Below are 22,176 nucleotides of genomic sequence, written 5' to 3'. Positions count from 1 at the left end.
CAAAAAAGTATTTAGTCAGCCACCAATTGTGCAAGTTCGCCCACTTAAAAAGATGAGAGAGGCCTGTAATTTTCATCATAGGTACACTTCAACTATGACAGACAAAATGAAAATTGTAGGATTTTTTATGAATTTATTTGCAAATTATGGTGGAAAATAAAGTATTTGGTCAATAACAAAAGTTTATCTCAATACTTTGTTATATACCCTTTGTTGGCAATGACAGAGGTCAAATGTTTTCTGTAAGTCTTCACAAGATTTTCACACACTGTTGCTGGTATTTTGGCCCATTCCTCCATGCAGATCTCCTCTAGAGCAGTGATGTTTTGGGGCTGTTGCTGGGCAACACAGACTTTCAAGTCCCTCCAAAGATTTTCTATTGGGTTGAGATCTGGAGACTGGCTAGGCCACTCCAGGACCTTGAAATGCTTCTTACAAAGCCACTCCTTCGTTGCCCGGGCAGTGTGTTTGGGATCATTGTCATGCTGAAAGACCCAGCCACGTTTCATCTTCAATGCCCTTGCTGTTGGAAGGAGGTTTTCACTCAAAATCTCACGATACATGGCCCCATTCATTCTTTCCTTTACACGGATCAGTCGTCCTGGTCCCTTTGCAGAAAAACAGCCCCAAAGTATGATGTTTCCACCCCCATGCTTCACAGTAGGTATGGTGTTCTTTGGATGCAACTCAGCATTCTTTGTCCTCCAAACACGAAGAGTTGAGTTTTTACCAAAAAGTTATATTTTGGTTTCACCTGACCATATGACATTCTCCCAATCTTCTTCTGGATCATCCAAATGCTCTATAGCAAACTTCAGATGGGCCTGGACATGTACTGGCTTAAGGAGGGGGACACATCTGGCACTGCAGGATTTTAGTCCCTGGCGGCGTAGTGTGTTACTGATGGTAGGCTTTGTTACTTTGGTCCCAGCTCTCTGCAGGTCATTCACTAGGTCCCCTCGTGTGGTTCTGAGATTTTTGCTCACTGTTCTTGTGATCATTTTGACCCCACGGGGTGAGATCTTGTGTGGAGCCCCAGATCGAGGGAGATTATCAGTGGTCTTGTATGTCTTCCATTTCCTAATAATTACTCCCACAGTTGATTTCTTCAAACCAAGCTGCTTACCTATTGCAGATTCAGTCTTCCCAGCCTGGTGCAGGTCTACAATTTTGTTTCTCCAGATCCAGCCAGTCTCCAGATCTCAACCCCATAGAAAATCTTTGGAGGGAGTTGCATGGAGGAATGCATCCATCTGCATGGAGGAATGGGCCAAAATACCAGCAACAGTGTGTGAAAATCTTGTGAAAACTTACAGAAAATATTTGACCTCTGTCATTGCCAACAAAGGTTATATAACAACGTATTGAGATAAACTTTTGTTATTGACCAAATACTTATTTTCCACCATAATTTGCAAATAAATTAATTAAAAATCCATCCTACAATGTGATTTTCTGGATTTTTTCTCTCATTTTGTCTGTCATAGTTGAAGTGTACCTATGATGAAAATTACAGGCCTCTCTTACCTTTTTAAGTGGGAGAACTTTCCCTGTACCAGGTCCCCTGTTTTTTAATTCAGGCCAGTGGAGTTCCCCCACCACTGTCACAGCAGCGCTAACTTCTGGCGCTTGTCCCCAACAACCGGATGTTCCGGTTTTCAGGGGAAATGGTAAGAGAGCCTGCAGACATTAACTTCAACAACAAGGCTACGCTCCACCTTAACTCCTCCTCCAAATTTACTGGATTGGTTGAACAGTGCAGAAGAGAACCTCCCTCAACATTTTTTTCTCTCTCTCGTCAAGACCAGTATGTTGGGAATCTAGTTTCAGGCGTTTATTTTATACCTGCTACATTAGATTAGGGAGACTCAGACACCACCCTAAACTGGCCCGTTTAGTATGTTTAGCTCAGAACACACCTAATCAGAAGCAGGTCAATGTTTTTCATTGTGAATCTTGTTCTGGAGGCAGCTCTACAGAGTGGTCACTAGCTGGCACAGCCAACAAAGTCATAAAATCCTATTTTAAACCTAACCCTGATGTTAATGACACTGCTAACCCTAATACCTAACCCTAACCTTCAATTAAAAAGCATCTGAGCAGTGGGAGCTGCTCTGCGCTGCTCCTTTCCAGAGCTAAAACAGTCCCTCAGCACTGACTCTGATTGGAGGAGAACTGATTAAAGGGAAGAAGGGAGACAGGAAAAAGAAGACAGGAGACAGATGGAGTTCAGAAGATGGAACATGTTTGTGACATCTCATGGGAGGTGGGGTGGGGGTGGGGGGGCACTGAGTACTGCTTGTTACCCAGAATGCATTTCCTTACAACTATATTCAAAAAGTCTAAAAGTCATTGCTTGCTTGGGTTCACTAATCTCAAAGTGAACCAGCCTTGACCCTGTTTGTTTGGCGTGGTTGTGTTCGCTGAAGTTCCACACTCCTTTGTTGATGAAGAGGATTGCAAATGGAGGTTAAACATCAGAAGGAGAGAACAGGTATTACGTACTACAATCAGACCCATGCCTCCCTGAATCCATCTCCTCACAATTCCACATGGATATGATGCATGTGTGACAAATCTAGCCTTTATGTACAGAAGGCTCTTTAAGGACAGGCATCCTCAGACAGCCCCCGATCCAATCAGCAGACCAGAGAACCCCATCCTGTCCAATTACAATCACCAGACCAGATAGCGGCCTATCAAAGGCCGTGGCTCCACAAATGCCTCCCAGGCCGGCCCATAATTCTCCTCCAGTCTGCTTATTGACTAGCTGACTGGCAGGTTGACATTTATTGGAATGAGTCTTTGTCCTGGAGGCAGAAATTAGCGATTTCCGCTAAATGGGCCAGCTGTAAAGTCAAAATTGGCTATATTGTAAAAATACATGAAAACAAAAATGACCTTTTTGGTCTTAAGACCCCTTCAGGTATAAAAAAAATATATAGAAATAAAAGTATTGGATGAAATATTGCATTTGATGTTACTGCTATTAGCCAATAGAAAAGCATTAAATAACATATTCACCACATGGAACAACAGTTAGTCAAAACATGTTTTTATTTATTTATCACCTTATTTTAGCCACTAAATTATCTCCATATATAATTCCAATCATTTTTTAAACTGGTACCAGGGATCTTCAGACGAGTCTTGTGAGGCTTGTGGGCGTCCAAGAGCAAAATGGAACACTATCGTGTTCGTGAGAGTCTCGTCTTTCAATACAGCGGTCATAATGCTTTGTCGGCCAAACCGTTCGGACGCTACAGATGTTTTTGTGAGAAGACCAATTTTCGGGGTGTCTCGTGGTCTGACAAACACTGCAGACGCGGAAGGGCGATATCGGAGGATGCGGTGGACTGAGACGCAGCACTTGCAAAAAAACGGATATCTCTAGTTTAAACGGACAGATTTTAAATGGGGATTTTTTTATTATGTTAATTCAATTTCCTGAAATTGTAGGCAAAAAGTTAAAAGGCTGGGCTGATAAAGCAATAAGGCAATCACACATTCTGATCAGCATGATATCAGGTTTCGGTACCAACTCTGTTCTCTCTTTCAGCCTACCCTCCCTCCCTCCTCTCCAGGCCTGCCTCCTGTCCTTTCCAGGCTGCTCTGCTAGAAGCAGTCGCAGGGTTCTAAGAGTGAGTGATGGGCTTCTGGAGGCAGATCAATAGTCCAAGGCCTCTGTCCCAGATTGGGTCTCTCCACGGGGAATTTAGCCCCCCTCCAACTCACACCAAACCCGTCCCTCCACCAACCTCACCCCCTGTCCTGATCCCCCACCCACCCTTCCCCTTCGGTCCCATTCATCAAAACTTCCCACCACTCTGCCAGTATAATAGCACAATCACAGAGAAGCAGTCTGCATTCAGCTGCTGTGCTCTCATACTTTTCCATCACGCAGCACTTAGAGATAGGAAGACATGAACTGCTGCCTTTCTGTCTATTGTTTCAGCCAGGAGTCTTGTAGAGGCTGCTGTTGTTTGTTTCTCTTTCTCATTCATTTGAATACATTATTTAGCTGTTTATTTACCTCATGTTCCTCACAGGGGTAACACATACAGTAGCCAACTTTCCAGTTTTCACATATAGTAGTCCAATACATACCCTGTGTCATCCTGACCGAGCACCTCTCAGTATTTCACTCACCAGGTAATAATGACATTCATAATATAGCAGTATTAATAACCAGCTTTGCGTCAATGCCTGTCTCATCCAAACTAAAGTAACGCAGATCTCTGTAATACCAATTAAATCAGGCGTTGAGGATCTGTGAACTGTCTTTGCGCACGTACACACACAAGCACATGTGCTCTCAAACGGACATACCACGGTAGCTGATGTGCTCTTTCACTCTGCTTGAGAAAATGCCTTAAGCACTTTTACACATGCAGCGGTTGATTAGAGAGTGGGAGAGAGAGAGAGCGAGAGAGAGAGAGAGAGAGGGAGGGAGGGAGGGAGAGAGAGAGAGAGAGAGAGGGAGGGAGGGAGGGAAATAGAGAGAGAGAGAGAGAGAGAGAGAGAGGGAGGGAGGGAGAGAGAGAGAAGGAGAGTGGGGGTGGGAGAGAGAGTGGAAGAGGAGAGAGCAAAGTGGGAGAAAGCAAATTGATTTTGCATCTTGCAGCGTTGTGCATACATTTCCTTTGTAAATCAATTCTGACCTGGGAATTCTTTCCACTGCTTCAAAAGAATGAGAACCAGTGAGCATCGAGATCTGAAGACTTCTATCAGACATGCCTCACAGAGACAAGCTGGAAATCAGACACGTCCAGAGTAGGAAGGAGGGGCAGGAGGGACAGTCGAGCACAGCATAAGCAACAGAACTACTTCAAAACATGCATAATTACAGAGTTATACCATTTTTAAGTATCACATTTAAGTATTGAAAAAACGCTGACAAAAAACAAAGACATAATTGTGGCATTGCTTGGTTATTTCGACTGTCAACTGTCAACTGACAATTGTTTGGTCCAGTCATCGCTGACAGATTCTGATAGGCTCTTTCCTTGCTCAATTCATTCCAAAGTTGTTGGATTGACTTTCTAAAGCGGTTTACATAGAGTCATAAAGGTTTGTTTTAGGATAATCACCAACCTGACTAGCATGGAGACCACAGCTCGTTTGTCCCTAGCGTCATGACCCTAGTGCCGTTGTAATGACATCCAATGCAAACGTTGGTCATTGACTGAAATACTACTTACTTAATACTCTTCATTCCTATGTAGAACATAAGGCTTCCATGATACAGGACCACTGTCGCCAACATCCTTTTTTGGGGATGTTTTTCCAAGACAGGCCATAGTCCTTCATCTCCTTCTCCGTGGTTCCTTGCCTTTGCCTGAAATAGCAAAACAAAAATATCGGAATAAAAATTCAAATCTGAATAAAAATATAAAATGATGCTGTTCTGTTTAATGTGTCTTCTTTCTTAGATATGTGGCATGCTCGTGGTTAGCTTAAACCCCCCAAAAGACACTTGTCGCTAAATGCAGGTGGATCCATCTTCTTTTTTTCATAATCGTGTTGTTGTTTGTTTCTTCCAGCTTCTCTTGTGGTTTGTGTTGGATCTGTTACAGTACAGCATGAGGAGGGATCAGAAGTCTTTCTCTTCTCTTCCACTTCTGAACAGCGGGTTACCTTTGTCACGGTGTAACGAGAGCCATATATACTGTACATAGCACAGGAGGCTTGTGATGGGAGGATGGCTCATAATAATTGCTGGAATGGAGAGAATGGAGTCGTATCAAACACGTATTTGATAACATTCCATTCATTACCTTCCAGCCGCATGAGCCCGTCCTTCCCAATTAAGGTGCCACCAGCCACCTGTGGTACATACACAAAAGCCTGTCATTGGTTTATTTTAAATTGTATTATTTCTTGTCTCATGCCCACACATAAAGCACACATTCACTTAGTTACACACAAATGGAGAGGTTGCTTTTGGTTTATTTGACTCTAGAGATTCCCTCCCTGCCACAAATCAAAATAATGGCCCTTTTAATGTATTCCTCTCAACATTTGTACATAGCAAATGTGTAAATATGTCTACTCTTTTGTCCAACAGTGCATGAAATTACCAAAAGAGAGAGAGGACCCGCTAGTCCCAAAGGGCATAAAGGCTTCTTTGAAGGAGAGAAGGGAAGAGTAGAACAATTCATGAAATTACTGGGCGAACTGAATATGATTTACAGACTGGCTTTCTGCCCCGAGACAGTGCCTGTCTAGAAATGTAAATAGTTACATTAAGTTCAGCAGCTGTCTGTGTGTGCAGTCCCCTGGGACCCTAGGGCTCTCAGCTCACTGTAAACTCATCCTCTGTGTGTGTGTGTGTGTGTATGTGTGTGTGTGTGTGTGTGTGTGTGTGTGTGTGTGTGTGTGTGTGTGTGTGTGTGTGTGTGTGTGTGTGTGTGTGTGTGTGTGTGTGTCCAGTTTGGTCTATCGCAGACACATAGCAAAGCCTTCTACAGTGTTGCTTACTTAAACACACAGTTCAGTGCTAGTAAGGGCTCAGGGAAATACCTGACAGGTCAAGGCTGCATGTCTCTAATCCAGATGCAGTACACTGCAGACACACAGGACCTCACACACATAGACAACTTCACTTGCAAGACAAATCTCTCAATTGTGCTACTTTACCAATGCTACCGTACCATCAACTACTCATGGTTGGCACACATGCCAATACCTGATTAACTACATGTATTAATCACTGGTCGTACACACACGCACAAGCACACGCACATGCGCACACACGCACACACACACACACACACACACACACACACACACACACACACACACACACACACACACACACACACACACAAACAGACACACACAATTCCCATTACAATTCAAACGGACAGAAACTATATCCTTCTTAGCCGCACTCCTTAATGAAGAACAACAGGGTCACCCGTTTGGGCGCCAGGGAGTTGTTGTGCTATGTTGGCATCGCTGTGGAAATGACCCATTTTAGAGGCTAATGATGCCGCGGTGGTCCATCTTAAGTGTGGGCGAAGCAGCACTTTGCACCTAAGTCATCAGGGACTGGGGCTCATAATGATGCAGGGAGATGGAATTATGCAGATGGCCTACTGTAAGAATGTCAGGGTTCATCAGGCACACATACATAAACACACACACACGATTGCACACACACACGGTCGCACACACGGTTTGTCACACATAAACGTAGTAGCACACAGACACCCATGTGCACATTGACACACCGCACAAAAAAAGATTCATACCAATACATAAGTGACAGATGTGTCCATGACTGTTTGACATTGGCATGCCACTGGTGCACCGGTGTTATTGTGAACGTAAACTGTTCCATTGGACGTGCAGTCAGGCGCTGAACCATTGACCTTGGCTCCCACTGTGGCGCGATGGCGTCCAGGCCTCCAGCCCTGAGAACACTAACACAACTTTGGCCAACCACCACAATCGTCACATAGCTCAGCCTTATATGGGGGGGGGGGGGGGGGGGGGGGGGGAGAGGAAGGTAGGAGAAGGAAGGAAGAAAGATTAAGGGAGTTAAAGAAGGACAAGATGGTGAAATGTGTCATGAACCTTTTGTCCAATCTTATTTGATACATTTTGACCACACAACACACATGTACATTCGGTCTAGAGATACGGGCGTGGAGGTGAGCGTGTGGGCGCCTTACAGCTTGACATGTGCACCGCATGAGAGAGGTAGCAAGCTGGAGAAGACAGAAAAGGGGCGGTAATCGGAGGGAAGGAGAGGGGAAACAGGCTGTGACAGGGTAGGTGGTAAAGAGAAAGAGAGGAGGAGTGAGGTGAGAGGTCTGTCCCTTCTGTCAGCCGTAAGGCCAGGCTCCCCTGACTCTGCCAGGTCTCTGTGAAGCAATTGTACCTGTACGAACGGGATAAATAAAGTCACCTCTCCAGAGAGAGAGAGAGAGAGAGAGGGGGAAAGAGGAGGAGAGAGAGAAAGGGGAGAGAGGGGACAGTAGTGTGCGCACCTGCGCGGTCTCATGCACACGCACACACGCACGCACACACACACACACCCTTTTGTCTCCACTTGCCAACTGTCAAAGGACATTTTCCCTTTCCCATTTGAATCATTCAAACACTGAACAGTGAGTTATAGAAATGATCAAAAGGTTGTCCAAATATCAACGGCCCAAATTTGATTGGCCACATGAGTCGAATAGGACTGGTGTAGACTTTGCCGTGAAATGCTTACTTATCAGCCCATTCCCAACAACACAGAGTTAAAAACGAATAAATATATTTGCGAAATAAACCTTTTAAAAGTAATACAATAAAGACCAATGATGAGGCTATATACAAGGAGTGCAGGGGTATGAGGTAGTTGAGGTAATTGAGGGAATACAGTACATACATGTAGGAAGGGGTCAAAGTGAAACCTGAATCAGGATACATAAATAACAGCGCAGCGCCTACATGTATGTACATCAATATGTATGTGTGTGTGAGGGTGCAGTATGTAGTGTGTGTGTTTGTGTTTACGTGTGTGTGTGGATAGAGCCTGTGCCAGATAGTTAAAAAAGAAATATAACAAAAGAAATAACAAAGGAGGTGTCACGTTGGTAACAATGCTTCGGGAGACAGGCGCAGGAACGCGTAAATGTTTTTTTTATTACTTCCCAAATTATGCCGTGCCGCGTAAGGGCACGGGGACAAAGACCAAACAAACACTTACACAAATACACTGGGTTGGAACTCAAACAAAAGAGCGAGGAGTACCTCAAATAAATAACACACGCTCACAATGATTAACACACAGGACGAGACCCGTAATCATCTGCGCAATCCACAAAGCCAAAACCCCCAGCGCAGGTACTCACACGCACCAACGGAACAAAAAAACGACAGCCCAATGGAAACCAAAAGGCACATATATATACAAATACTAATCAGTGGGAATAGGGGACAGGTGTGCGCGATGAAGGTTCCGGAGGGATCCGTGACAGGGGGTCAATTGTCCGGGTAGACATTTTGATTAACTGCTCAGCAATATTATGGCTTGGGGATAGAAGCTGTCCCAGGCTTGGCGGTCCGGCACTGCTTGCCGTGCGGTAGCAGAGAACAGTCGATGATTGGGTGGATGGGAGTCTTTGACATTGTTTTAGGGCCTTCCTCTGACATCGCCTGGTGTAGAGGTCCCGGATGGCAGGGACTTTGGCCCCAGTGACCTACTCCTTCCATGGCAACTCTGAACCGAGGTGTTTCTCAGACATATTTAACACTGTATTTGAAGAATGCACTCGGTCTACTTTCATGTCTCGTGTAACTATTATCATAAGAAACGATTGAGAAGCGCATTCATTGATTTAGCAAGTCAGGGAATGTGTTTTCTTACTGATGAAATACTTCTATTCCGAACTGCTTTGCAGTACGGAACACACTGCTTAACCCTCCTGCTCTGTTTCCTCTCTGAAGACTGGAGTTCATTTAATCTGATTGTCGATAGGTTCCATGACTTTGTCCATACAGGGCATCTGAACACACAAAATGCATTTGGATGATTTTCATTACATTTTGGGTGTTTTATTTAACTTTTTTACACCTGTGGTGTTCCCGGTCAAAAATGACCGGTCATTAGAAATGAATTGGTGAGACTACAATTGGTGTATAAAATTGAGATCAGGCACATGCCCATTCATCAGAAGGACACACTTCCTCTCCCAGACCCCCACATGCATGTGTGTTTGAGCACGCACACACCTCACTCCCCTTCTTGGCTTAAGTTGATAGAAAAAGATTTAACACAACATTAGGTGATAATATATGTATTATTATGGATTTAGAATCAGCTATAATGGGGCGGTCATTTTGGACCGGGAACACAGAATTAATTAACAAGAAACGAACACAACACAACAGGGTTAAGACACTGCTTAATATATATACTGAGTGTACAAAACATTAGGACACCAGCTATTTCCATGACATCGACTGACCAGGTGAATCCAGGTGAAAGCTATGATCCCTTATTGAGGTCACTTGTTAAATCCACTTCAATCAGTGTAGATGAAGGGGAGGAGACAGGCTAAAGAAGGATTTTGAAGCCTTAAACAATTGAGACATGGATTGTGCACGTGTGCCATTCAGTCGGTGAATAGGCAAGACAAAAGATTGAAGTGCATTTGAACGGGATATAGTAGTAGGTGCCAGGTACACCGGTTTGTTTCAAGAACTGCAACGCTGTTCAGTTTTTCACACTCAACAGTTTCCTGTGTGTATCAAGATTGGTCCAACACCCAAAGGACATTCAGTCTGTTTAACACACCTGTGGGAAGCATTGGAGTCAACATGGGCCAGAATCGCTGTGGAATGCTTTCCACACCTTGTAGTCCATGCCGCGACAAGTTGAGGTCAAAAGGGGTGCAACTAAATATTGGAAGGTGTTCCTAATGTTTTGTACACTCAGTGTCTATGTAGAGCTTCCCCAGTCAAAATGTAAGTGGAAACGTCTAGACAATGGCTCAGCCTGAAAGTGGTAGGCCACACAAGCTCACAGAACGGTACCGGCGAGTGCTGAAGAGCGTAAAAATCCTCTGTCCTTGGTTGCAACACCCACTACCGAGTTCCAAACTGCCTCTGGAAGCAACGTCAGCACAAGAACCGGAGCTTCATGAAATGGGTTTCCATGGCCGAGCAGCCGCACACAAGCCTAAAATCACCCTGAGCAATGCCAAGCGTCGGCTGGAGTGGTGTAAAGCTCCTCGCCATCAGACTATAGAGCAGTGGAAACAAGTACTCTGGAGTGATGAATCACGCTTCGAATCGGGGTTTGCCGGATGCCAGAACAAAGCTGCAAGCAGTGTATAGTGTATAGAATGTAATGTATAGAAAAAGAGAGAGACAGAGAGACAGAGAGAGAGAAAGAGAGTAGTCGGGAAAGAGAGAGATGGAGAAAGGAAGGAAGTAGTATTGACCAGTAATTGACAGGGGTGTAAATCGAGACTAGAGGATGTTGGCCAGCAGCAGCGCAGCCTCAGGATTCCTAGAAGCAACTTAATTAGAGGGCTTCCAAGGACTCTGCACATCCTGGCTTTGCTGACCTCCAAGGTCAGCTTATTGGTCAGTGGGAATACCCTGAGCAGGACCATTAATGGGCCTGTCTACAGTCTACAGGCCTGCCTGAGTCAATCACAGAACAACTAGGGAAATACATCATGGAAATGATTAAAAGCAAATATGTTTTGCCCAATGTCTTCATTTTTACGTGATGATATGATGGGCAGGCAAGGAGAGGAGAGAACAGATAGAGACAGAGCGAGAAAAGAGGAGAGAAAGATAGAAGGAGAGGGAGATACAGTGACAGATATGGAATGTCAGTACCTCTGAGATGGGAGGTGTCTGAAAAGTACAAATGGAGGATTTGCTCAGCATAGGTGGTCTGGATGTGGAAGATCGATTGAGCCGCCCGTTTCAGATGAGTGGCTCTCGCTTTGCAGACAAGCTCCAGGGCTCTCTGGTCTGGGCTGCTTGATCGGGGTCAGACGCTGGCCTGTGGCAGGTAGGAGGAAGAGAGGGAGAGAGGGAGAGAGAGAGGAGAGAGAAAAAGTTCAGTATAGGCACTCTCTATGCTGTGTTCTGAGCCCTCAGGGCTGTACTGCATCTGTGGGAGTCTGTCTGATAAACACACACACACGTACAAATTGTAGGTACATGCATGCAGAGACACACAAACAAATGCAAGGGGGCGCGCACACACACACACACACACACACACACACACACACGTGTCAAGTGCTGTGTCAGCAGCACATACTCTGACCCTGGTGATGCGAGAGAGGAGTTCTACTGCTGATCTGGACATTTTACAGCATATCCACATTTTTTGGTTCCTCCTGAGTTTTCTGCTCTCTGACAGACTCTGATTCAGTAGAGCACAGAGCCCGATTCTGGGCCCGTTCCCAAGATCTTACCTCAAAATGTATTGGAATCTGCTGTGGTATTTAATTCCTGTTTATCTCCTGTACTGTGATCTATAACGAGGCTTTTGACATTCAGTGTAAATTGCGTTTCTCTTTCACAATATGGTGTCAATATGTATCTTCTTATAGTCTGCCCAGCATGTAACCACATCACAGTATCCAACAGAGGAACAATACAATACCCCAAGAAAGCTATTTCATGGACAGAAAAAAATATTCTGTTATTCATCAACGTGAAGCTACTGACACATAAAAAATATGATCTTACCTGAATGTGTCTATATGCCATATGAATCACTTTCTAGATCCCTGTAATGAAGTGTGTGTGTGTGTGTGTGTGTGTGTGTGTGTGTGTGTGTGTGTGTGTGTGTGTGTGTGTGTGTGTGTGTGTGTGTGTGTGTGTGTGTGTGTGTGTGTGTGTGTGTGTGTGTGTGTGTGTGTGTGTGTGTGCATCTGGAAACAACAGAAGCATTTTCTGCAAGTTGGTACTTGTTGTTTCTTAGAAAACACATTCCAACCTCCAGCACTAAGTTAGCTAGATAATGTAAGCTAAAATATACCCTGGGATGTATGCAAGGCTGTTCTAAACAAGCGTATAGCAGAGTCCTTTCTAGTCACATTAGTACTGCAAATGTAAAAGTAGTGCATTGCTAGAGTTAGGACTAGGGTTAGGGGTTAGGACTAGAGTTAGGTGTTAGGACTAGGTTATGGGTTAGGACTACAGTTAGGTATTAGGACTAGGTAATGGGTTAGGTCTAGGGGCAGGGATTAGGACTAGGGGCAGGGTTAGGACTGGAGTTAGGTGTTAGGACTAGGTTATGGGTTAGGACTAGAGTTAGGTGTTAGGACTAGGTTATGGGTTAGGACTAGAGTTAGGTGTTAGGACTAGGTTATGGGTTAGGACTAGAGTTAGGTGTTAGGACTAGGTTATGGGTTAGGACTAGGGGCAGGTATTAGGACTAGGTTATGGGTTAGGACTAGGGGCAGGGATTAGGACTAGGGAAAATTATAATTCAGGGATAGGGATTAGGACTAGTTTATGGGTTAGGACTAGGGTTATGGGTTAGGACTAGGCACAGGGGTTAGGTGGTATTGGTTAGGACAAGGGGCAGAGGTTAGGACTAGGGGAAGGGGTTAGGACTAGGGTTAGGTGTTAGATGTTAGGACCAGGGTTAGGGGTTAGGGCAATGGTTAGGGATTAAGACTAGGGTTAGAGGATTAGGGGTTTGGTACTAGTGTTATGGCTTAGAGTTTAAGACTAGGGTTAGGTGTTAGGATTGTGTTAGGGGTTAGGACTAGGTTTAGGGTTTAGGACTAGGGTTAGGGGTTAGTACCAGGCTTAGGACTAGGGTTAGCGGTTAGAACTTGGGTTAGGAGTTACGGACTAGGACTAGAGTTAGCGGTTAGGACTAGAGTTAGGGGTTATGACTAGGGTTAGGGGTTAGGGGTTAGAAGTACAGTTATGGGTTAGGGGTTGGGACTAGTGTTAGGACTAGGGTTGGGGGTTAGGACTAGTGTTAGGACTAGGGTTAGGGGTTAGGACTAGTGTTAGGTCTAGGGTTATGGTTTAGGATTATGGGTAGAAGTTAGGACTGTGGATAAGGGTCAGGACTATAGGTATGGTTTAGCACAAAGGTTATGGGTTAGGACAAGGTTTAGGGGTTAGGACAATGGTTAGGAGTTAGGGGCTAGCACTAGGTGTAGGGGTTAGGACAAGGGTTTGGGGTAGGACTAGGTTTAGAGGCCAGGGGTTAGTACTAGAGTTATGGATTAGGGTTAAGACTAGTGTTAGGGGTTAAAACTAGTGTTAGGGGTTAGGAATATGGTTATGGTTTATGACAAGGTGCAGGGGTTAGAGGTTAGAACTAGGGTTAGGGGTTATGATTAAGGTTAGGACTAGTGTTAGGGGTTAGGACTAGGGTTGTACTAAGGTTAGTTTTTTTACTGAGGTTAGGGGTTAAGGGTTAGGATTGGGCTAAGGGGTTAGGACAATGGTTAGGGGTTAAGGGTTAGAACTAGGAGTAGGGGTTAGGAATAGGGGTAAGGTTTAGGACTTGTGTTGGGACTATTGTAAGGGGTTAGTACTAGGGTTAAAGGTTAAGGGTTAGTACTAGGGTTTATGGTCTAGAGGTTAGGATTAAGGTTAAGGGTTAGTACTAGGGGTTATAATCTAAGGGTTAGGAGTAGGTTTAGGGGTTAGGATTAATGTTAGGACTAAGGGTAGGGGTTATGACTAAGGTTAGGGGTTAGGACTAGTGGTAAGGTTTAGGACTTGGGTTGGTACTAGGGTAAAGGGTTATTACTAGGGTTAAAGATTAAGCGTAGGTACTAGGGTTATGGTCTAGGGGTTAGGACTAGGGTTAGAAGTTAGGGGTTAGGACTAGGGTTAGGGTTTAGAACTTGGATTAGAGGTTAAGTGTTAGGTCAGTTGAAGCTTAACTAGGTCTTTCTTTGCAGCACCTGACCACATGACTGGACAATAATCAAGATAAACAAAGCTATTGACTGCAGGACTTGCTGTTTGGAGTGTGGTGTCAGAAGAGCAGAGCATCTCCATTATGGAAGACCTCTCCCCATCTTTCCAACTGTTGAATCTATACAGTTTGACCAAGACAGCTCTCACTACCTGTGAGAGCTCAGTGGTGGAGGAGCTGATTGAAGAGGCTGGGCTATTTTACTACATGGAATTGTTTTAAGACTGTCATACCAAGGAACTCTTTGCTATTTGAATTTTCAGGCCCTTTGAAGTGTCAAAAATGTTAACGTAAAAATGTTTTGACATAAAATTGTGTTTGGCCTTACTGCTATTAGCCCATGCAAACGCATTGAATAATTGGATTCACTACATGGAACAACAGATATTCCCCCCCCCCCAAAAAAAAAAAAAAATGAAAAGAAAGTTTTCTCTGAAGTGTCTTTCCTTTAGATTTTTTACCTGTAAAACATTTTTAACCTCTTGTTTGTTTTACTGAACAGTCTCTACCTACAGTGCATTTGGAAAGTAGACATACCACTTGACCATTTCCACACGTTATGTTACAGTTGTTTTTTTCATCAATCCACACGTAACACCCCATAATGACAAAACAGTTTGCAAATGCATTAGAAACACAACATTGAAATATCACATTTACGTAGGTTTTCAAACCCTTTGCTCAGTTCATTGTTGAAGCACATTTGGCAGCGAATCCAGCCTCAAGTCTTCTTGGGTAGGAAGGTACAAGCTTGACACACCTGTATTTGGGGAGTTTCCACCAATCTTTTCTGCAGATCCTCTCAAACTCTGTCCGGTTGGATTGTTGCACTGCTATTTTCAGGTCTCTCAGTCTGAGGTCCTGAGTGCTCTGGAGCAGGTTCCATCTGCCTCCCGTGTCTGCATCTGGGTCTCGCCTTGTGTCCTTATAGGGATGGTAGCCTAGTACTGTGTCCAGCTCAAAATAACATGGGCATTGGGTTCTCCTGTTCCCAACCCTGCTCAGACAGTCCTGGTTTTCTGCTGGCATTGGAAATGAGAACAGGATATCACTTATTCGAGACTATTCGAGACTATATATCTCAAATACATATATTTATATACGTTATATACGTAAATCCGATGGCATCCGACCACATTGCCAATAAGCACTTGCTTTCTAATGAAGTTCATGATCTTATTTCTGGAGGAATTGTAGAGGTATTATTGGCCATAATTATTACCTCAACTGGCCGGATTATTTCATTTTAGAGGGACAACCGTGATGGTGGCAAATTTGGTCAGGAATATCTCATCACAATCACAAAACTATATTTTCTATGAGAGGCACTAAGAAACACAGTGTTCACTTGTGAGCGAATTTAGAAGAATACCCGCATTGACAAATGTTTATCTTGGTTTGCTGTAAATCCGCTACACTGCTTCCTGGAGAGGGGCGATCTGAAAAACAGTTAGTGGGGGAGATGCTGCACTGAACACAATAACATAACAGAATGACAGTAGTTAATCAATCATGGGAAAATGATGATAAGTTGAATGAGGCTGTTGAGTGGGAAGAGTCGCGCGCGCAGTAGGAGGCAAGACACAAGAGGGTTTTTTTCTTTTTTTTCTTATTTATTGACGCGTCTAATTCGCACGCACCTGGAAGTCTGGGTGGAGAAAACAAAGATTGCTGCATTACCCAACGAAATAACTAAAACAAAGAAAGAGTGGGAAAATCCATGGGGGAATGGTTAGAAGGAAGATGGGGGAGACGTGTGGGCCATGCTAATGTTCGAGCATTTATCACCATTAGGAGGGTGATGGATGTCACTGAAAATCTCCCTCCCTGAGGAAGATGGACTCTCCACTGCTCCCTCTTTCCCTCCCTCCTTCCCTCCCAGAGAAGACCTGCTGGAGGTAAACACAGAGAGAGGAGGGTGTCTCACTCCCTCCCTCCTTCCCTCCCAGAGAAGACCTGCTGGAGGTAAGCACAGAGAGAGAGGAGGGTGTCTCACTCCCTCCCTCCTTCCCTCCCAGAGAAGACCTGCTGGAGGTAAACACAGAGAGAGGAGGGTGTAGGGAGAGATAAAGAAAAAGAAGGAGAGAAAGGTTAAGAAAAGGAAAATATATAGAGAAATTAAAGGATGTGGGGAAGTATGTATTTTTCCTCTGGTGTATAAAAGGTAAAAGCAGAAGTAGTTGGAGGTTCAGAGATTTGAGCTCTGAGCTGTGTGGTGTGTCCCTGCCAGGAGAGGAAGTGCCATCAGGACCTGGGGGTTTGGCAGACACTAACTCTCAGTCCCTGGGCTAAGCCTGGGATGCTTTCATTACACACACTGCTTCTCAGGTGCCAATACCGCGCTGTCACAGGAGTGGTAGGCCCGGGGAGCAGGGATGACAGGGGGAGGAAGGAAAGGGAGGAAGGGGGGTGTACCTAATTGGCCATATACACGGGAGTGGGCTGGAGAGAGGGTCGAAGAGTGGTCGGCGTGGTGGCGGTAGTACACTTCACCGGTCAAAAGTTGTATACTATATAGGGAGTAGTATGCCATTTGGGACAGAGACTCATCTGCATTCTGCAACTGCAACAAACCCATGCCAACATTTTTCACAATTGAGTTTTTCCAATATCTTCTCCCACTCGCCATACTTTAACATAATTTGGTGATATCTGCTGTCTAAGAAAAGTGGAGAGCTTGGCAATATATACTTCATAATTCAAATTGAGATTCATTGTTCTTAGCTTTTGTAGAGGTTTAAAGATATTAAACTTTGTCTTAATATACACTCTCATCCATGTCAATACTACGTGGATTTTGCTGAGATTTCAAATGACATCTTACTGCATTTGAAAATATTTGTGAAAGCTACTAAAACACAATGGCAAGCAGCACTGAAGCATGCATGAGAGCACCAGGTGTTCCGGACGACTGTTTGATCATACTCTCCATAATCAATGTGAGCAAAACCTTTAAATAAGCCAACATTCACAAGGCCGCGGGGCCAGACGGGAAGTGCTTTGAAAGGCCGGTCACAGCTCACACAAACCATGATCCCGGAAACCGTAGAACCACATAACATTGCATACCGCCCCAACAGATCCACAGATAATGTAATCTCAATCGCACTCCACACTGCCCTTTCCCTTCTCTACAAAAGTAACAAATGTGAGAATGCTGTTCATTGACTACAGCTCAGCGTTCAACACCATAGTTACCACAAAGCTCCTCACTAAGCTAAGGACTCTGGGTCTAAACACCTCCCTCTGAAACTGGATCCTGGACTTCCTGACCGGCCGCCCTGCAACACATCCGTCACACTGATCCTCAGTGGGGGCCCCTCTGGGGCGCGTGCTTAGTCCCCTCCCTCCTGTCAACATCATCACTAAGTTTGCTGAAAACACAACAGTGGTAGGACTGATCACCGACAATGGTGTGGTGCCAGGACAACAATCTCTCCCTCAACGTGATCAAGACAGAGGAGCTGATCGTGGACTAAAGGAAAAGGAGGTCCGTACACGCCCCCATTCACATCGACGGGGATGTAGTGGAGTCGGTTTAGAGTTTTAAGTTCCTTGGTGCCCACATCACCAACAAACTGTCATATTCCAAACACACCAAGACAGTCGTTTCCCCCTCAGGAGACTGAAAAGATTTGGCATGGGTCCCCAGATCCTCAAAAGGTTCTACAGCTGCTCCATCAAAAGCATCCTGACCGATTGCATCACCGCCTGGTATGGCAACTGCTCGCCATCTGACTGTAAGGCGCTACAGAGGGTAGTGTGTACGGCCCAGTACATCACTGGGGCCAAGATTCCTGCCATCCAGGACCTATATATTAGGCGGTGTCAGAGGAAGACCCAAACAATTGTCAAAGACTCCGGTCACCGAAGTCATAGACTGTTCTCTCTGTCACACCCTGATCTGTTTCACCTGTCATTGTTATTGTCTCCACCCCGTCCAGGTGTCGCTTGTTATCCCTGGTCTATTTATTCCTGTGTTTCCTGTCTCTCTGTGCCAGTTCATCTTGTTCATCAGCGTGTTTTTCCCGTGCTGCTGCCTTTTCTAATCTCTTTTACTAGTCCTCCCAGTTTTGACCCTTGCCTGTTTTCTGGACTCTGTACCCACCTGCCTGACCATTCTGCCTGACCTGACTTCGGGCCTGCCTGCCACACTGTACCTCCTTGACTCTGAACTGGTTTTGACTTTTTGCCTGTCCTCTACCATTCTCTTGCCTACCCCTTTTGGATGTAATAAATATCAAAAACTCAAACCATCTGCCTCCCGTGTCTACATCTGGGTCTCGCCTTGTGCCCTTATACTGCTACCTCAAGGCAAGCGGTACCAGAGCACCAAGCCTAGGTCCAAAAGTCTCCTTAACAGCTTCTACCCTCAAGTCATAAGGCTGCTGAACAATTCATCAATTGGCCAACTGGACTATTTACGTTTACAACGCCCTCCCCTTTTGTTTTACTCTGCTGCTACTCACTGTTTATTATCTATGCATAGTGACTTTACCCCTACCTACATGTACAAATTACCTCGACTAACCTGCACCCCCGCACATTGGCTCCGTACTGGTACCCCTTGTATATAGCCTCGTTATTGTTATTTTATTGCGTTGCTTTTAATTAAATTTTTTACTTTAGTTTATTTTGTACATATTTTCTTAACTCTATTTCTTAAACTGCATTGTTGGTTAAGGGCTTGTAAGTAAGCATTTAACGGTAAGGTTGTATTCGGCACGTGACAAATAAAATGTGATTTAATTGGATATTTTATTACAAGTTACAGCGGACATATTCCCCAGTGTTTTTGTTCCCTTCTTTCTATTAGATTTATTTCTATCTTGCATGATTCATTCATTCCAGAGCACTCAAAGTGAATCTCAGCCATTATACAAATATTAGCTTTTTCCCCCACAATGTTTTTTTTTCTATGAAAAAACTACTTGCACACAAGTGCAATCGCAAATCAATCAAATATAGGCTATTTGCAACCTAACTATTCATTCTCTAATTATTATCCCATCCAATGTTTTATGTTATCCTCTCTGTTTAGTTCTCTGTGTTTTGGCTATATAGTGAAAGTTAGTGTTTTGAATGTCACACTGCCAGTCAGTTACAATCTCCTTTGTGCCTCTGAAGACTCCGCCCCTAGCGTTTGCCTTCTTCCATTATCATCCCCAATAGAGAATTATTATCTCTGGAAAGCTGTTTGATTAGTTCTCCATTGATGCATGTACACAGACACACTCACACATACCGCGCACAGGCAATGCCTACACACTGGCAATGCACATACAAATACACGCCCCCGGGTACGAGCATGCACACACACACATCTCTAGGCTGCACCTGCGAGAGCAGCTTTGCCAACACCATTAGTGTGTAATGAGCTTTCTATAGCCCTGCTAGCAGCAGCAGAGGGCTGGGGTCATGACCTCTCTCCCCGCAGGCTCACCTGTAGACACACAGGGAATGATGATGTGGATTTGGCTACATGCTGCACATTACAGAGGTCAGAGTAAGGTTCAACACACGACCACACCATACAACTCAATACACTATACAGTATATTGCAATAGAACTTACGTACCAAAATAAGCAACGTGATACAGCCTAATAGAGAACTGCTATTCGTAATGAAATATTATACACAGTTTGTTCTATTGGTAAATAGAACAGGTCATCTATTAGTCTTTGCTAGACAAAGCCCCGCCTTATCTCAGCTCACTGGTCACCATAGCAGCACCCACCCATAGCAAGCACTCCAGCAGGTTTATTTCACTGGTCACCCCCAAAGCCAACTCCCCCTTTCGCAGTTGTAAATGATAACTTGTTCTCAACTGACTTACCTGGTTAAATAAAGCTGAAATCAAATAAATAAAACAAAAATAGTCCTAGTACTTAAACCGCAGTAAAGGTATCATTTGAATTAGTTTGGGTTGTGAAGTCACCACTGACCCCATGCCACTGAAGTCATTCCACATTCTATATACTAATTACCTAGTATATAGAAACCTATGAAAAAAATGTAAAATACATTTTGAGCTTTGGCTAATGCTAATTGCTAACTCTATATGACACGCTGTTGCTGTGGGCGGGGAGGCCGGGGAGGCCGCAGGTTGACATTAATTGTCATGAATCTTGCTCTGGAGGCAGAACTGAGCAATTTTTGTTAGATGGGCCAGCAGCAAAGTCAAAATTGGATATATCATTAAAAAAAGTGTTAGGCATTAAAGTTAGCAGTGTGGTTAAGGTCAGGGTTAATGTTAGGGTTAGGTTTAAAATCCGATTGTATGACTTTTTGGCTGTGCCAGCTAGTGACCTCTCTGTAGAGCTGCCTCCAGGGCAAGATTCATGCCAATAAATAGCAACCTGTGTGGAGGCCACTCAGGGAAAGGTCAGCAGTGACAGCATGTTAAGGTTACTTCCTAATGAGAAGGGGATACATGATACAGGACCATACGTCCATAGATTTGAATCTAGCATTTTATTGCAGAGTCTGAATGCCCAGGATGGGTTGGAAGTGCCTTTGTGTAGGTGTTCAGGAGTGAGGGAGAGAAGGAGAGAGGGAGTGAGGAAGAGAAGGAGAGAGGGAGAGAGGAAGAGAAAGAGAAGATAGAGTTTGCATTTGTGTGGGAGCTTTTAGTAAGTGTTCATGTGTATTGCATACAACTGCATGCAACATGATGTTTTGCATACGAGAAAGAGTCTCCTGCATAAATTAGACGGACAGTAAGATGTTTTGAAATTGAATTCGATGTTTTAATTGAACGGTCTTCACATTTGTGCGTGAACAGGCTACACGTTTTGGCCAGACAAGCGACTATGTGAGGAGCAGTTATACCTAGCCTGCAGCCATGCAACTCTAGCTGACCTTTCTCTGTTGTGTGAGCGAGCTGCTCCATGCCGTCACAATGAGGACCATACACTACTGTTAGTCTGTCTGTGACAGTAATGGCTGCTGCTGCTGAGCGATTTACAATTCTTCTATCTGCCATTTAGGATCCCCCCTCTCTACACCAAAGCCATCACTCTTCATCTGAATAACTGGCCTAGCATGAGGGAATCTGTTTTCCAAAACTATAGGTTGTTATAATATGGAGTTGAACGGTTACTGTTATAGTATAATGTTTATGTATTGTAGAGGAACCAGGCCTAGTTTGATCTGTGTAGGACAGATTTTGAAACCTTTTTAGTGTCCTATAGTCCAGCTGTGTCCTAAGGTGTTTTCATTAGTCGGTTTACGTTGCAAAATGTATGGTGTGTTGCCACTGCAACGGAAACCGTTTACTCCAAACTGAAAATGTTTCAAAACAAAAGCGATAGTTTCTATTGGACAAATTCAGGTAGGTCCCTTCCCATTTCGTTTGGTTTTCTTCCGTTTGGTTCCTAGAGCTAACAGTAAACGGTTTTCGTAGCAAAACTATTTTCAACAGACAAAACGTTTTTATAACTAAATCCGTCTAATGAATACACCCCAGGTCCCACTGGATTTATTCCATAAACAACTCTGGTATCTTGACTGCCATATGGGATGGATAAAAACAATTGTACCATGTAATTCTTGCACAATTGTAGCAAATTTTGCAACAAAAAGTCAGCTAGCAAATAACAAGTTGAAACTTGAACTGCTAATGTCACAGATCCCTCCAGAACTTTCATTACACACACCTGCCCCTATTCCCACTGATTAGTACTTGCATAAGTGTGCCCTTTGGTTTCCATTGGGGGGTTGAATATTGTTACAATGTCTGTTGGTTGTTGCA

The 22,176-nt window shown here is 44.2% G+C and overlaps 1 long non-coding RNA gene across 2 annotated transcripts in view; it reads right to left on the bottom strand.

Moving 5' to 3' along the window:
- LOC149971791 (uncharacterized) overlaps positions 1–15,323 on the bottom strand; it is a 43,951-nt gene extending 28,628 nt beyond the window's left edge. Inside the window, exons 1-3 of one of the 2 annotated variants that reach the window (XR_016491668.1) lie at positions 15,183–15,323; positions 11,350–11,518; positions 5,202–5,338 (exon numbers count right to left, since the gene is read on the bottom strand). This is a non-coding gene — a long non-coding RNA (uncharacterized LOC149971791). Of the gene's footprint in view, positions 1–5,201; positions 5,339–5,777; positions 5,833–11,349; positions 11,519–15,182 lie in introns of those variants that run through there. The other variant, XR_016491669.1, reaches the window with a different exon arrangement.
- Positions 15,324–22,176: the final 6,853 nt, after the last annotated feature.

This window comes from Oncorhynchus mykiss, chromosome 25 (genome assembly GCF_057628025.1).
Source record: "Oncorhynchus mykiss isolate SJ-2025 chromosome 25, ASM5762802v1, whole genome shotgun sequence".
NCBI lineage: Eukaryota > Metazoa > Chordata > Actinopteri > Salmoniformes > Salmonidae > Oncorhynchus > Oncorhynchus mykiss.
This window is presented reverse-complemented; position numbering and strand designations above follow the sequence as displayed.